The sequence below is a fragment of the Sinocyclocheilus anshuiensis genome, unplaced genomic scaffold (genome assembly GCF_001515605.1).
Source record: "Sinocyclocheilus anshuiensis isolate Anshui unplaced genomic scaffold, SAMN03320099.WGS_v1.1 scaffold135, whole genome shotgun sequence".
In the NCBI taxonomy this organism is placed as follows: Eukaryota; Metazoa; Chordata; class Actinopteri; order Cypriniformes; family Cyprinidae; genus Sinocyclocheilus; species Sinocyclocheilus anshuiensis.
The window spans coordinates 1,200,921-1,217,485 of NW_015552564.1; the positions used below are offsets into that span (position 1 = coordinate 1,200,921).

The following is a 16,565-nucleotide window of genomic DNA, read 5'->3' on the forward strand; positions in this document are numbered from 1 at the left end:
TTGAAGACATGAGAAACACGGATTCACACAACAAAACCCAACAGCCTTTGGAAAAGTGTGAAAAGTGAACTAAGCTAATACAAAAGTTGATGGTCTTATGGCAGGAAAATTCTAGATTTATACTAAAGTTGAAATGCTTAGTTTAGAGACCAATTCTCACTATTAACTAGTTGCTTATTAACATGCATATTACTAGCATATTGGCTGTTTAGTAGTACTTATAAAGCACATGTTATTGTCTTATTCCGCATGACCATATTTTTAAACTTTAACAACTACCAAACTAACTATCGAGCAGCAAATTAGAAGTTTACTGAGGCAAAAGTTTTAGTTAATAGTGAGAATTGGTCCCCAAATTAAAGTGTGAGCAATTTAAGTCTATAATGAACAGTCATGCTAGTGCTAACAAACGTTAGTGTTCTTTACGCAGTAATTAAAAGCTGACATGTTAAAGAAGCATTCAGTTCTCTAGCTAGCATTAGCATTGCTATTCCGCATGTAGCCTACTCAAAGTACCGATACCACAATGGATGCTGTACTACCATCTTTTGGCATGGATGATTGTCTCTCCAAATTACCCTGATACTATAGTGAGTTTTATGGCGCTTTTCCACTGCATGGTACGGCACGGTACAGCTCGGTACGGTTCACTTTTGGGGGGTTTTCCACTGGGTACAGTACCTGGTACTTTTTTAGTACTACCTTGGTTGAGGTTCCAAGTGAACCGTACCGTTACCAAAACGTGACGTGTAAACTCTGCTGATCACAGATTGGCCGCTGATCACGGATTGGCCGGAGAGAATCGTCACTACCTGCGTCACTGAACTTGCGACACAAACACAAAAGACCCGCTAGATTTAAATCAGCACAGCCAGCGACGCATCGAACGCAACTGTTTTGAACGAGCGCACCTTTTTTAACAGCCAAAACATTTTGTTGTCTGTTGCGGAAGAACAGACGTTCCTCTCGTTGATAGCAGAGGAGCGGATCCAGCGAGAGCTTGATGGGGCGACGCGGAATGAAATTTTTTTTTTAGGAGTCATAGTAGTAGAGGCGGCGCAAACCGTGCCGAGCCGAACCGTGCAGTGCCGTACTGAGCCGTGCCGAGCCGAGTCGTACCACGCAGTGGAAAAGCGCCATAACAGTTTGAGTTCAACCATATGAAACGATCAGTTGCTTTTTGTTTGATAAGTCATCAATTAGTTTGATATTTACTTTTATGTTCATAAAACCTGGCAGCAAAGCATTTTTTTCCAGGTATAATGGATTTTTAGTGTCAGTGAATGATATGGTGCCACAAAACAGCCACAAAGAACATTTCTCTTGTAAATATTTCAAAGGCCATTTTTTTGCATCCATGAATAATTCACAACTTACTAAGATCAAGAGCACTGCCATCCCAATTATTTTATAATTAAAATTAATATTTAATCAGAGAGTTGAGTATCACTTAGTTTTCAGAAAATCCGCCGTGCCTCAATTTCTTTGGTTTTGGGGGTAATTATTTGTAATTATGGCTGTTCTTCTGAGCACAGACAAATAAAATAAAGCAAATTGCCCACTAACTTTGAATGCCACGGTTATCTTAATTGCTTCCCTTCAAGTTTGTCACATCAAGTTTTTCATATTTGAGGCTTTTAATACTGAAGAACAATCTTACAAAAATTCTGCTGTTAAAAGTGCTAAACCATTCACAAATTATTGTTATTATTATTATTATTGTCAGAAACACTTCTAAATTGTGATTCATGCTGTTGTTGCCACAACTTTCTAATGATACTGAATTGTTTCCTGGAGTGGAGTGTTGAAACAATCAAGAGAATACAGTTAGATATTAGATATAATACAATATATCTAATATATTTAATTTCACCCTAAATTCAAGAAGCAACAAAAAAAAAACATAATTGTATCAAACCATTTTATAGCAAGGTATACACACAATTAGGACAATACAGAAGTAAGAAAATGTATGAATGCCATTGATTAGATAACAAATAACGAGCTATGTGGTTCAAAATGTAATTACACATATCCAGCCAATCTTACTATTCTGTTCTCCTCCATAAATTTCAAGGATTAGTGCTTGAAACATCCAATAAAATGACTTTAGGAGTAGCTGGTTAAAAGTCATAGTAAATGTGATGCTGTTTGAAAACATCATGAACATGTTCCACTCTACAAAATATTGTGATCTCTCAGCACCAGTGACACACTTCCTGCTGCTTAAATTGCTACAACTTTAATGGAACAAACAACGCTGATATATTAATTATCTAACAGAAGCAAATAAATAAGAGATGAGAAAAGTGACAAGAGCAGATGTTGCTAGAGTCTGCAATCTAAACAGCACACATTCTTTAGACATCCTGAAAAACAACATTAAATTTAAGTGAAAGCAAAAAAGAAAATGAGTGAGTGGAATCAAAGGGAAGCCAGAATGTTAGTCTACTAATACATAATATGACTTTTACAAGAAAAAAAATTAATACTGTAAAGTTTGAATAATAAAGTCACAGCACTATAAGATTAAAGTAGTAATATTTTTAACTATGAAATATTAGAACTAACTCAAGTAGTAATATTAGAACTAAGTCAAAATTATAAGTATAAAGTTATAAATATAACATTAATTGTTAAGTTAATGTGACACTAAAACCACTGTCATATTTAGACATTTCTCAATTAAGTGAACTGTATTTATTTATTTATTTATTTATTTAAACAGTAATCCAATACAACAGAGATACAAAAAAAAAAAATAGTTCTGGAAGTAACAGCAGTATAAGTATTTGAAACAATCCACTGTAAACTAAAACTTAATGTCTTCATTTCATAATTATTAGATACATACATTAGTACTGATTTGATACTGTCTGAATTGGACTGAGTATCAGGCCTGTAATAAAATAGTTTGTTTATTTCCATTAATCTATTTGTCTTCATCTTCAACTATAGAGGGTCACTATTAAATGAATAATTGACTCAAAAATGAAAGTTTGCAGTAAATTTTCTTGCCATCCAAGATTTAGATGAATTTGTTTCTTCATCAGAACAGATACATTTATCATTACATCACTTGCTCACCAATGGACCCTCTACAGTGAATGGGTGCCATCAGAATGAGAGTCCAAACAGCTGATAAAAACATCACATTAATCCAAAACTCGACTCCAGTCCATTAACTGCTTCCAGCTAAAATAAGATACCATAATATTGCTTTCTCCAGAGGAAAAAGTAATCTCGTCTGAATCAGGAAAGAAATATGCATAAATCAAGCACCGTTTAACAGTTCTAATCAAATATGTCAGTGAATTTGAATGTGAGATGACAACAGGAATGGACTTTTCACTTTATGGACTACAGACATGTTGTGTTTTAGATTGTTGTGATGATTTTATCATCTGTTTGAAATCTGACGGCATCTATTCACTGCAGAGAATGACCTGAGGGTGAAAAAAAAATCAGTAAATTTTCATTTTTAGGTGAATTATTCCTTTAAAATGACCAGACCAAGAGTATTATCTCTTTTTCTTGTCAATATTGATGATTTATATATATGTTTATATACATATAACTTTATATTAAGTGGATTTGAACACGCACGCAGCCACATCACCATAAGCACATTCCCAAATATGCACGGACAGCACTTAGATACTGAACTGATATGGCGTTCACTAGTACGATACTATACAAAGACTTTTCTTTTTTATTGTAGTATCATCTTTACCTGTACTTTTGCCATTCCTAGCCAGTGTTCCTCAAAAAACTAAAATTACCTTTAAAAAATTATTATTTATTTTGAATGTCTCCACGTGGTATGCATATTGAGCAATGATTGCTGACAACATCTCTTTCACATCTGGGCCTCGAGGCTGCTGTGTCTCAGCACCTGTTTGACAGAAATTAGACCAGACGGCGGTTAGAGCTTCCCCTCAAGTAAGCGTCTTGGAGAAAGTATGTGCACTTCTTTGTGAACAATTACCTAGGCCAAAGGCCCTGCTCCTGCTCTTATAAGCTCCGAGACATTTGGACAGAAAGGAGAGGTGTAATGACTGACAGCCCTAGCCCACCTCCCTTTGTTAAAAGCGAGGTTAAACTGCTGTGATGAGAGATCCTGTGCGTGAGTGAAGAGCTGCCTGCAGCTACTTTTGTTCCGATTCCGTTTTCATGCTCTGATGGTGCATGCGGCCAGATGCTGCAGCGGTCTCCAGTTGGAAGAGAGGAGCTCAAAGGGGAGGGAAAAAAAACTCCTATTTCCTGCCAACTTCATTACTTACAGCTTAAGACTAATCCTGAGCTCAGGACTCTTTCCATTTAATCTTAAACTTGAGAGTGCTCCAAATTACTGGTGCAGCAGATACACCACATGGTAAAGCTATTGAATGCATTCATTAGAGAGAGAGAGAAAAAAAAGTTTGTAATATTGAAGGAAAAAAAAAAACACTGAAGAGTGTTCATTAGTGCATGTTTGGCTAATGTCTAGTTATTGTTTCCATAAATGTACAAAACAGTTTATAAAGATGGTAATTGGTTCCAAGGATTAAAAAGGCTCAGAGCAGAATTGGCATTTTAACAGTTTTGTTCTTCTGTTACTTCTCAAACCTTTAATGACCCTAAAAATAATTTGATTAGAAATAAGTTAATAACATTATTTTGTCATAGCTCATTCTTTTAAGCATGATAAACATCATTCAACTTGGATACAATTCAATATTCAAGAAATATCAGATAACCAATGAAGCAAGATGATTTTATTAAATGGAATTCAATAAAGCAAGTTTTAAGTTAAAATATATATATATTTTTTTTTGTATTATATTTTTATTTATTTTTTTTCTTCAGAAAATGCAAGCGGTGCTTGCACTTGCCACCACAATGCTATGTAATGTTTTAGAGAGAGATTATTAGAAAAAAGTAAGCATGAAGGTTCACCCTGAACATAACTGTCAGTTGCAACATAGGCTCGTTGTAAGTATGTGCCTTTACCTACATTTCCGCGAAACTCAAAAAAACTTACCTATATATAGGAATCGCTGCAGTTTCCAGTTAAAATGAACACTAGAGGCAGTAAAACTCTGACAACGTTTATTCCTTTTCACACAAAATATGATTTGCTGTTTTTTTTCACATACTTACTTGAGGAATTTTATGTTATGAATTCAAAACAATTTTAACATGCTGCGAGATTTGAAAACTGATATATTTGTACGTTGTGGTCACATATCCAGCTTCATATGCATGAGTTTTCTAATTCAGTAGGTTTGCTCAGTAGCTCACGTGATGCAGTGTTGCACTTGAGTGATAAAGAGCTCTGGTATGAATCCTGTGAAACTACGGTTTGACAAAACAGCTCAAATTCGCATAAGGAAGTTAACGTAGAACGGCTGCATCAATGAATGTGTTTTTATATAACGTTTGCATTTGTTAACACTATCGGGTAAGTTTAGGGCTGGGTTTGGTGTAGGGGATATTTCCAACACAATACAGCATTAACTTTTAGCGACACTCCTCGGATATTTTAATTCTGAACAACTGCAATACGTACCTGAAGCAACGTAACACAAACACAGCAATACTTGCCTATATCAGCGTAACAAAAACAGTGCCAGGGTCACGTATTGAACCCACGTTTTAGCGCCACTCACTGGCCGTTTTACTTTGAACCTGCTGTGAAACGTGCGGTAAGGTACGTAATAATGGTGTTGCAGAAATGTATTTAGAGGCACGTATTGCGAATGAGCCTGGGTTGGTCACTGGGGCAGAAGCTGATCGTATGAAAACAAAGGAGATTATATGAATTCATATGAATTTGCCACCAATTACAAACAAAAAATAAAAATGAAATTAAATTAAATGATGTACAGTACAAAACTCATCAACATAATATAATATAATATGATAATATTATAATACCATATTTTCTGGAAAAGAAGTCAAACCTAGGCTGTCTTATTTAGTCATAGTTATTAATTACTTTATTCATAAATATTAAATTATTATTATTATTATTATTATTCAAATATTAATAAAGATATTTAAGTTCACTGCACTTTAGCTCAATATGATGATGACGGAAATATTCTACAAAATGTGTCAAAAATAGAGTGCTGCAGTAATGACTGATTTTTGTAGTCCAACCAGAAAACAAGCTCTGTGACCAACAGAAGTGTATAATCCTTACACAATTTGTTCATCGTTCAACTTCATCAAACCCCAAATCGTCACATTCTGAGTTTGTGTGTGCTTGTTTGGTTCTGTTTTTGATCTGTTTTCTTGTCTTGTTTTTTTTTTTTATTTTATTTTTTTTTAGTACTGTGAGCAGTTTTTAGTTTGGTAATTAGTTCATGCTCCCATTTGTTCATTGCCTGTTTAGTTTCTATAGCTAGTGATTGATTGAGTACTCTGTTCAGGTGCTGCTTGTTTAGTTCTTGTTTGGTTGCTCTATTTAAGTCTTCAGTTTCTCTTTAGTCGGAGTCTGGTTTTGAAGGCCATTGTCTAATAGTAGTGAAGTATTTCTACTGCGTTTATGTTGGTGAATTTAAATAAAGGACCTTGGATTTTTGCTTCTTCTTCGAGTGCTTATCTCTGCACTATGTCTGTGACAGAATACCAGACCATCAACGAATTGTAAGGTATGGATTACACTAGTGATGGCGAAGTGAAGCGTTCTGAACCAGTGAAGCTTTCATCACAATTGTATCGGAAAAATGTTCATTACGCGAAGCTTTTTAAAACGGTTTATGCTGTGGCCATCTAGTGGTCATAAAAATAAATAACACCTTCCAAAGTGTTGTATTCCATTACAGCCAGTGGTTTCAAATCTGGTTCTACAACTGATTTTTTGTTTTATTATATTTTATATAAATGGTCATTGTCAAAGTCTTTCATTTGTGTCAGTGTACTGGCACTAAAATAAATAAAACAAATTAATAAATTAAATCTATGATCTGTTTATTTTAACTCTGCCTCAGTCCTTAGACTGATATTTCATAGCCAAAGTTAATTTTTGAGCTCAATATATAAATTATGATAAAAAAAAACAATGCTAACACATTATAATGTAATATAATGTAAAGGAAACGGAGCTGAGGTTCGCTTCTTTTGAACCAGATACTGAAGCGGTCACGTGGTTTTCAGGCGAAAGAAGCTTCAGACATCATAATTATATGCTTTTCTCAAAACGAATCAAGCTCCGATACAGTGCTTCAATGTGAAATTTGTATTTTTTTTAATTTTTTTTATACAAGCTTCGATGCTTCGGTGTTGAACGTAACGTCACTAGATTACACAATAGAAGTGAGCAGTGTACAGGGGAAACTATGCTCCATTTATCAAGATGGATGTCCAATGGAGTCTTATGTAAAGGTGTTCCTCAGGTACTGCCATGTGTCTACGTGGGATGACGTTCAACTTATGGATTGTTTTTTGAGTGGCCTGGACTCTAATTTTTGCTGGCTGATAACAGGGGGTGACTCGACCTGGACCCTAGCTCAATACTTGGACTATGCCTTATTGTTGAGTGGCTCCCCATTTACAGTGGGAATTGCTGACGAGGAACCCTGCAATTCCACAGTGTACATCATGCCTTGTCACATCATGGCGAACAAACTAGAGACTTCAGCCATCATGCCTGCCACCAGATCCATCTTGGGGTGGAAGGGACTAGCATCCAGTGTGGCGGATCCACTGCTGATGTCAGCACGATCAGAAAACATTCCAAGGCCTGAGTCCACTCCAGCCCGTAAGTCCGCTCCAGAGTCCACTCCAGCCCACAAATTTACTCCAGAGTGTCAGCCCAGTCCTGAGACTGTTAAAACCTCAGCCCAAAGGAGGAGAAGCAGGAAAAGGAGATGGTCCTCCATGACTCCAGCCCCTGAGTCCGCTCCAGCCCCAGAACTCAGCCAGCATTGAACTGTCCATAATGGCACTAGCATTTGTGTGTGTCTGGGCCACTCACATATAGGCTTCAGCCCCTGACCAGATTGCAGTACAGGCTCCAGCCCCTGATCAGAGTCCCATGTTTACTTCATCCCCAGAGCTCAGTTCTGAGCTGGCTCTCATCCCAGAGCTCAGCACAGTTCCTGTTCATGTCCCAGAGTCCTGCTCAGTGGTCATTGTGCTTGCGGAACCTGCGATCGTTGAAACCGAAATTACCTTGGCTCTGACTATATCAGCAGTGGCTATTAAGTGTGTTTGGACTGCACACATACCCGTAATTTCCAGGAAAAAAACAATTTGGGGTGGGGCTATACCCTGATGGCTGACGTGGCCATCCTGATTCCCTGTTCTCCGGTCTTCTGCATCTCAGCCAAGGAGGCCATCAGTATCTCCTGTGCTTCTAAGTCCCTCGTCTCAGGCACAGAGGCTGATTGGATCTCAAGCTCACCCTGCTCACTGGTTGCGGTCACTATGGCTATCACTAGCCTCCTCATTACGTTCACGGGGACCGTTCCCTGTTCTGATGCCCTCGTCTGCAGCGATACATTCATTGATCGTTCCAGAGCCTACCGCTCTTCCAGACACAGCCAAAGATGCCATCTCCGAGACACCCATTCCTGCACCTCCCTGGCTCCCTGAGCTACTGGCACCAACTTGGCTCCCTGCACTGTTAGCATCTTCCTGAACCCCTGAGATACCAGTTGTGAGCATTTACTTTCAGTCTTCACCTTGTCTGCTCTTGATTGAACACTTAGGTTTATGCAAACTACCCATAATGCCTGCACTCCATGGAAACAACAGAGTCGTTGAGAGGACTGGCCTGCCATTTACATATCTTAATTCGTTTTTTTGTCTTGTTTTTTTTTTTTTTTTTTTAGTACTGTGAGCAGTTTTCTAGTTTGGTAATAGGTGGTTTGCAATCACGTGATTCTAATGACGCACGAAATGCAGCTGGAGGGCAGGAAGTGATTTTTCTCCATAGAAATCACTAGCAGAAACTCAAAATGCCAGTGTTTTGCATTGTTTATGGATGCTCAAATCGGACAAACCGAGAAACCACAAGGAGCTTTTATCGTGTACAAAAATGTGTTGCCTAGAAAGCCAGCAAAGAGCGCTTCCATATAATCACTAACAAGCTGTCATTCACTTCAATTGATCACAATCTCACGATGTTCCTTTATAATCAGTGAAGCTTTCTGAACTGCAAATAATATCTTATTTACATTGTGTCTACGTGTGGCATTTAGCACTGAGTGAATTCTGAATGCATGAGAGGTGGCAGCCCAATCTATTTATATCTTTATTAATATCTTCATATATTATTATATCTTATATTAATCATTTGCACACACGAGCATTATCCGGCTCCGCTCCTCCCGACCGCAGACGCAGGTTTACAAGCCACTTTTTCCTGCGTTTTTCAACCAATTTCTTGACTTTTCCCCACTCATGAACAACACATTTTCGTACACGATAAAAGCTCCTTATGGTTTCTCGGTTTGGCCAATTTGAGCATCCATAAACAACGCAAAACACAGGAATTGAGTTTCTGCTAGTGATTCCTACCGAGAAAATCACTTCCTGCCCTCCAGCTGCATTCCGCGCGTCATCAGTGACGTCATGTGCAAACAACCTATTAGTTCATGCTCCCATTTGTTCATTGCCTGTTTAGTTTCTATAGCTACTAATTGATTGAGTACTCTGTTCGGGTGCTGCTTGTTTAGTTCTTCTTTGGTTGCTCTATTTAAGTCTTCAGTTTCTCCTTAGTCAGGGTCTGGTACTGAAGGTCATTGTCTAACAGTAGTTTAGAAGTATTTCTCCGGTGATATACTATGTTTATGTTGGTGAATTTAAATAAAGGACCTTGTATTTTTACATCTTCTTCATTGAGTGCCTCTCTCTGCACTATGTCTGCGACACAAATACATCTTCACGAGGTAAAAAGCTAAAGATTGGCAGAAAACAAACTACATCACAGTAGCATATCTTCAGTGTCACCACCATTACACCTCTGACAACTACTCGGTCTTAAAAAAAAAAAAACATTTTCCGTGAAAGTTGGAATGGTGAGTAGATGGGTTTATTGTGATGACGCTCAATGTCCCAGAAAACATCCATAGTCCCATTTAGTCACCTGTAGCAACCACCTTTTTCAAGACAACTAAAAGTAGTCCAGGTGATATGTGAAAATGTTTACTTTTTCATAAAATAATTAAACTTGGTACACTTGTATAGTTTGCAGCCCTAAACATTTTCAGAAATTAAATTTTTCCACCATAACCAAATTATCTATTTTATGTCATATCTCCTGAACCAAACATGAAAACACAGAAAAGGCGATGTCTACCCCTATATTTTGATGGTCAATGATTACAATGATACCATATACAGCAACATAAACTGTTCAAGTGAAGAGTTAATGGTGAAATCAGCAATGTGAGAAGGAAATCACAGTATCTGAGCATCACAGTATCACATAATTTACAAAAGTCAATATTATGGCTAATATTTTTTTTTTATTTGATAATTAACTATTTTATTCAATAATACATTAAAATATTGTTTTCAAGAATACTATCATACATTTCAGAGATATATAAAAAAAAATCATATCAGGTAAGTGTATTTTTCCTTACCTCTCAGGCAGAGTCAGGTAGGCGGTAGTGTGTTTCCAATACATTCTTGTTCTCTCTCAACAACGCTCTAACATCACACGCAGACAGCAATGCAATCAGGTGAACAGTTAATGGTTAATTCAGTGACTTTATGAGAAGGATTACAATGAAATCTCAGAAGATGCAGAATGAAATTTCAAACATATTTCATGTAAACTTAATTTACAATCACTCTCTGGGGCCAGCGTTGTCTATGTTGTCCACAAGGGGGAAGCCAGAGTCCAGCATGCGGGCGGGTACACGCAGGTGAATCGCTAATAATTGATTTAACAGGTGGAATAATATTTATGTGTAGGATGTGGTGCGGGTGTGGGCCAGACGGTGGCAAGCACATGCGGATTGTGGGTCCAATAACCAAGACTATTTCCAGTCGGTCCGAATGTAGCCAATCACGCTGCCACTGACTGACAGCTGTAGTGATTATATTAAAGCGAGCTCTCTTTGCTTGCTTTCTGTATTTAATCTACAAGGTTTAATAAATTAGTTTTGTCAACCATGTAGGACATTTAATTCAGGTGTGGTTCGGGTCCCAGTTTTTATGTCAAATGGGTCGGTTATGGGATTAAATTAGTGTTGCTGTCAGATAACATGTCGGGTGTTCTGTTAATTACTGTGATTGTGGGAAGATCATTTCACCAGTCAGGAAAGGTGAACGAAAATGCCTCTATGTGATGTTACCACAAGGCATTACTTACTTACAGATCTCAGTCTTCTGGAGGGGATGTAGATTCGTAAGAGTGAGGAGGAAGTAGGAGGGTGCTGAGCCTGTGGCTGTTCTGTACGCAAACATCAATGTCTTGAACATGATGCGAGCCGCAACTGGTAGCCAGTGTAGGGAGATAAAGAGAGGTGTGAAGTGGGCCATTTTGGGCTCATGGAAGACCAGTTGTGCCGCTGCATTCTGAAACATTTGTCGAGGTTTGATTGCTCATAATGGAAGTCCAGCTAGAAGAGCATTGCAATAATCCAGCCTAGAAATGACAAGGGCCTGGGCAAGAAGTTGTGCAGCATGTCTGTTTGGAAGGGCCTGATCCTCCTGATGTTGTGCAATGCAAACCTGCATGATCGAGCCGTCTTTACAATATGGTCCTTGAAGGTCAGCTGGTCACCAAAGAATAATTATTGATTAACCTAGCAGGATGATGAAATCATGCTGTAGAGTCGGAGTGGCAGGGAAAACGAGACGCTCAGTCTTTGCCAGGTTGAGCTACAGGTGATGTCCCTTCATCCATGCCGAGATGTTTGCCAGGCAGCCTGAGATCCATGCAGCTACTATTGGATTGTCTGGATGAAATGAATGATAGAGCTGTGTGTCATCAGCATAGCAATGGTAGGATAAACCATGTGCTTGTATAATGGGTCCCAGGGATATAGTGTATATGGTGAAGAGGAGAGGTCCAAGAACTGATCCCCGAGGAAACCCTGTTGCCAGTTGATGTTCTTTGGATACCTCTCCTACCCAGGAAACCCTGAAAGACCTACCTATGAGATAAGATTCAAACCAGTGGAGTGCAGATCCGGTGATGGTAGACAGGATAATCTGATGATTCACATTGTCAAAAGTGGCAGATAGATCCAGCAAAATAAGAACTGATGATTTGGAATCAGCTTTCGCAATCTGCAGGCCTATACTGACTGATAGTAAAACAGCCTCAGTTGAATGGTCGCTGCTGAAACCTGATTGGCTAACATCAGTTGGTCATTCTGTGAAAGAAATAATGTAACTGTGTCTATAAAGGTGTGAACCAAATGGTCCATGCCATTAGTATAACAAAGGAATAGCATTCCTCAGGAACGTCTTGTAGATTGCAGGATCTCCAGCGGGTGGTCCTAACAGTATCTGTTGTTTGTAGCCCTTTTGTCTTCGGGTATAAAATTCTATCCCACAGACAGAACTTTGGGAGAAGCTAAGATTCTTACAAGGGTTAAGATTGTTTGAAGGATGGCATGCTAACATTTCACTATCTGCAGGGCTACGGTGACTGACAGCAAAGCAGCCTCAGTTGAATGGCCGCTGCTGAAACCTGATTGGTTAACGTTCAGTTGGTCATTCTGTGAAAGAAATAATGTAACTGTGTATAAAGGTGTGAACCAAATGGTCCATTCCATTAGAATAACAAAAGAACAGCATTCCTCAGGAACTTCTTGTAGATTGCAGGATCTCCAGCGGGAAGGTACTAACAGTATTGTTTCTAGCCCTTTTGTCTTCAGGTATAAAATTATATCCCACAGACAGAACTTTGGGAGAAGCTAGGATTCATACAAGGGTAAAATTGTTTGAAGGAAGACATGCTAACATCACTATTGAAGAACTGCTACACTACCATCTTCAATAAATTCTTCTCCCCACAAAAATTTTTTGGGATAAGCTAGGATTCATACAAGGGTTAAGATCGTTTAAAGGAAGACATACTAGCATCACCATTGAAGAACTGCTACACTACCATCTTCAATAAATTCTTCTCCCCACAAATATTTTGGTCAAGCCTACTTAATTTTTTGGTGTGTATTAGAGTAATCTAGTACCTTGGTGAGCCATCCAAAAGACTGTTCAGCAAAAATACAGTAAAGATGATGATACATGGGGCAACTTTTTAGGTTAGAAGAGGTAGTATGCACTGGCCTGTCTAGACAGTTATTGTTTTGACAAGAAGTTAAAGTGGATCATAAAGTGTCATTTGCTGTATTTACATCCAGAGATGAGAAATGGGTGGGTGAGGGAAGAGAGGATGACACTACAGAGGCAAGATGGAAAGGTGAAAAGGCGTAGGTTTTGCCTAAAAGAGCCTAACTGGTAGAGGAATTGGTGGCACACAGGTAGTAATTTGTAGGTTAAATGTAATAAAGAAATGAGCAGAGATGTCTAGAGGTTTTACCAAATGTTGTCAGTGATACAAATGCATGTGTAAATTTAAGTCAAGATGGTTGCCTGATTTGTTAGTGCTTGTGGTGGTAAGCCATTTGAGATCGAATGAGCTAGGCGTGGAAGTCTGCAGTGTAAGGCTTCTCCAGATGGATTTCGAAGTCACCAAATACTACAAGTGGACTGCCATCCACAGAGAATGAGGACAGCAGCCCATACAGCTCCTCTATAAAGGTCCCCAGTTGACCAGGAAGGCGATAAATCATTACAATAGGGAGTTTAACAGGAGCTGTTACCTTAATAGCATGAAACTCAAAATAATTTTTATTGCATAGGGAAGAGTGGTTTGAGTATTTCCAATTATTAGAAATGAGAAGACCAGTACCCTTCCATCCTGACGGGGGGTGTGAGAGAAAGGGAAGCTGTTAGAGAGAACAGCAGGGGTAGCGTAGTCTTCTGGACGAATCCAGGTCTCAGTCAAGCCCAAGATACTAAGACTAGACTGAGAAGCAATGGCCATAATGAAGTTTGTTGACAGTTGACTGACAATTCCAGACACCCACAGAAAATGACAGAGGTGCAGCAGAAGAGATGCAGATAGGACGCAGCTTAGCAAGATTGTATTGCCGTCTGTGTGTGATGTTAGAGCATTGTTGAGAGAGAACAAGAATGTATTGGAAACATATTACCGCCTACCTGACTCTCTGCTTGAGAGGTAAGGAAAAATACACTTACTTGAAATGATATTTTTTTACAACTGAAATAAATGATTGTATTCTTGAAAACAATATTGTATTGTACTATTGAATAGAATATTAGTTAAGCTGGTGTATGGTGGGCGTTCTGGCGCAATATGGCTGCTGTCACATCATCCAGGTTGATGCTGCACATTGGTGGTGGTTGAGGAGATTCCCCCTTCTATGTAAAGTACTTTGAGTACCCAGAAAAGTGCTATATAAATGTAACAAATTAATAATTAATTAATTAATTAATTAATTAATATAATCTTTTATTGTACTATTTAATAAAATATTAGTTAATTATCAAAGAAAGAAAAAAATAATAGTCATAATATGGACTTTTATAAATGCTGTGATACTGTGATGCTCAGATACTGTTATTTCCTTCTCACATTGCTGATTTCACCAAATTACCCCATGACTTACTCACCCTCAAGCCATCCTAAGGTGTATATGACATTCTTCTTTCAGACGAATACAATCAGAGTTACATTAAATAATGTCCAGGCTAATCCATGCTTTATAATGGGAGTGGATGGTAGTCCAAAAAATTGCGCCCATCCATTATAAAAGAAGTCCACACGGCTCCAGGGGGTTAATAAAGTCCTTCTGAAGCAAAGCGATGCGTTTGTGTAAGAAAAATATCCATATTTACAACTTTATAAACCTTAATATCTACACTAAAAAATGCTGGGTTAAAAAGGGACAAGCCCAGCTATTGTGTTGTTTTTACCCATTAATTAATTAATTAATTAATATAATCTTTTATTGTACTATTTAATAAAATATTAGTTAATTATCAAAGAAAGAAAAAAATAATAGTCATAATATGGACTTTTATAAATGCTGTGATACTGTGATGCTCAGATACTGTTATTTCCTTCTCACATTGCTGATTTCACCAAATTACCCCATGACTTACTCACCCTCAAGCCATCCTAAGGTGTATATGACATTCTTCTTTCAGACGAATACAATCAGAGTTACATTAAATAATGTCCAGGCTAATCCATGCTTTATAATGGGAGTGGATGGTAGTCCAAAAAATTGCACCCATCCATTATAAAAGAAGTCCACACGGCTCCAGGGGGTTAATAAAGGCCTTCTGAAGCGACGCGATGCGTTTGTGTAAGAAAAATATCCATATTTACAACTTTATAAATCTTAATCTGTAGCTTCCGCTAACTGTCGTACATGCGTTCACAAGAGAGTGGCGTCCAGCTCTGATTGTATTCGTCTGAAAGAAGAATGTCATATACACCTAGGATGGATTGAGGGTGAGTAAATCATGGGGTAATTTTCATTTTTGGGTGAAATATCCCTTTAACTCTTCACCTGAACAGTTTGTTTTTGTATATGGTATCATTGTAATCCTTGACCATCAAAACATAGGGGTAGACATCACCTTTTATGTGTTATCATGCTTGGTTCAGGAGATATGACACATAATTTGGTTATGGCAGAAAGTAAAATGGTCGCCATGGCAACCACGAGGTGTTTTTGCAATGGCTCCATTTCTGAAAATGTTCAGGGCCCTAACCTGTACAATTGCACCAAGTTTCATGCTTTTATGAAAAGGTGAACATATCACCTCAAATTTTGCACATATCACCTGGACTAAAGCATTAAAAAATCACAAGGGAGTATTACTGATGAATTTTATGCTGTAGAATAAAGCGTGGAAATATCTTGAGCTTGTGCTAACCACACATGTTATTTCAAGCATTAAACTGAAAACGTAAAAAAAAAAGCTAAACATTGACTTCAAGACGATGGAAGCGGAAATGTTAACTAGAAGTATCCTACAGAAATATGTCATCCTTGCAGCACTGTATAGCCAATAGTAACAGTGATACATGAATTTGCATATGCAGCTAAAATTTTTAACATTCCATAAAACTTTGAGCCTTTTTTTTTAATACAAGTTAAAATACATATGGTCAGGGACCTTGCAGGAACTGTCACATGACCCGCTGACCATTCGATTTGTTGACTGGTAAAAATGAATAGCCGTACAAGCCCTAATTTACATTCATATATGTGCAAAAATTTCATCTCTTAGTTCATTCTCTCAGTGTTGATCCTGCAAAATGTGGATAGTAAATTGATTTTAGACACACATCTACAAAAAGGTCACGTTCATGGTGTGTCGTAATGCCCACACAAGACACTGAGCCTGTATGTGTCTGTTTATATGCTGGAGGACACAGAGAGAGAGAGATTGGATCTGATTGTCAATTCAGTGCTAGTATTCAGAATTGCAGACTCTCTCTCTCTCGCTCTCTCTCGCTCTCTCGCTCTCTCTCGCTCTCTCTCGCTCTCTCTCGCTCTCTCTCTCTCTCC

At 38.1% G+C, this 16,565-nt stretch overlaps 1 pseudogene; it reads right to left on the reverse strand.

The window, feature by feature from the left end:
• Nucleotides 1-11,258: 11,258 nt before the first annotated feature.
• The window catches only part of LOC107664797 (uncharacterized), a 47,767-nt pseudogene continuing 42,460 nt past the window's right edge, over nucleotides 11,259-16,565 (reverse strand).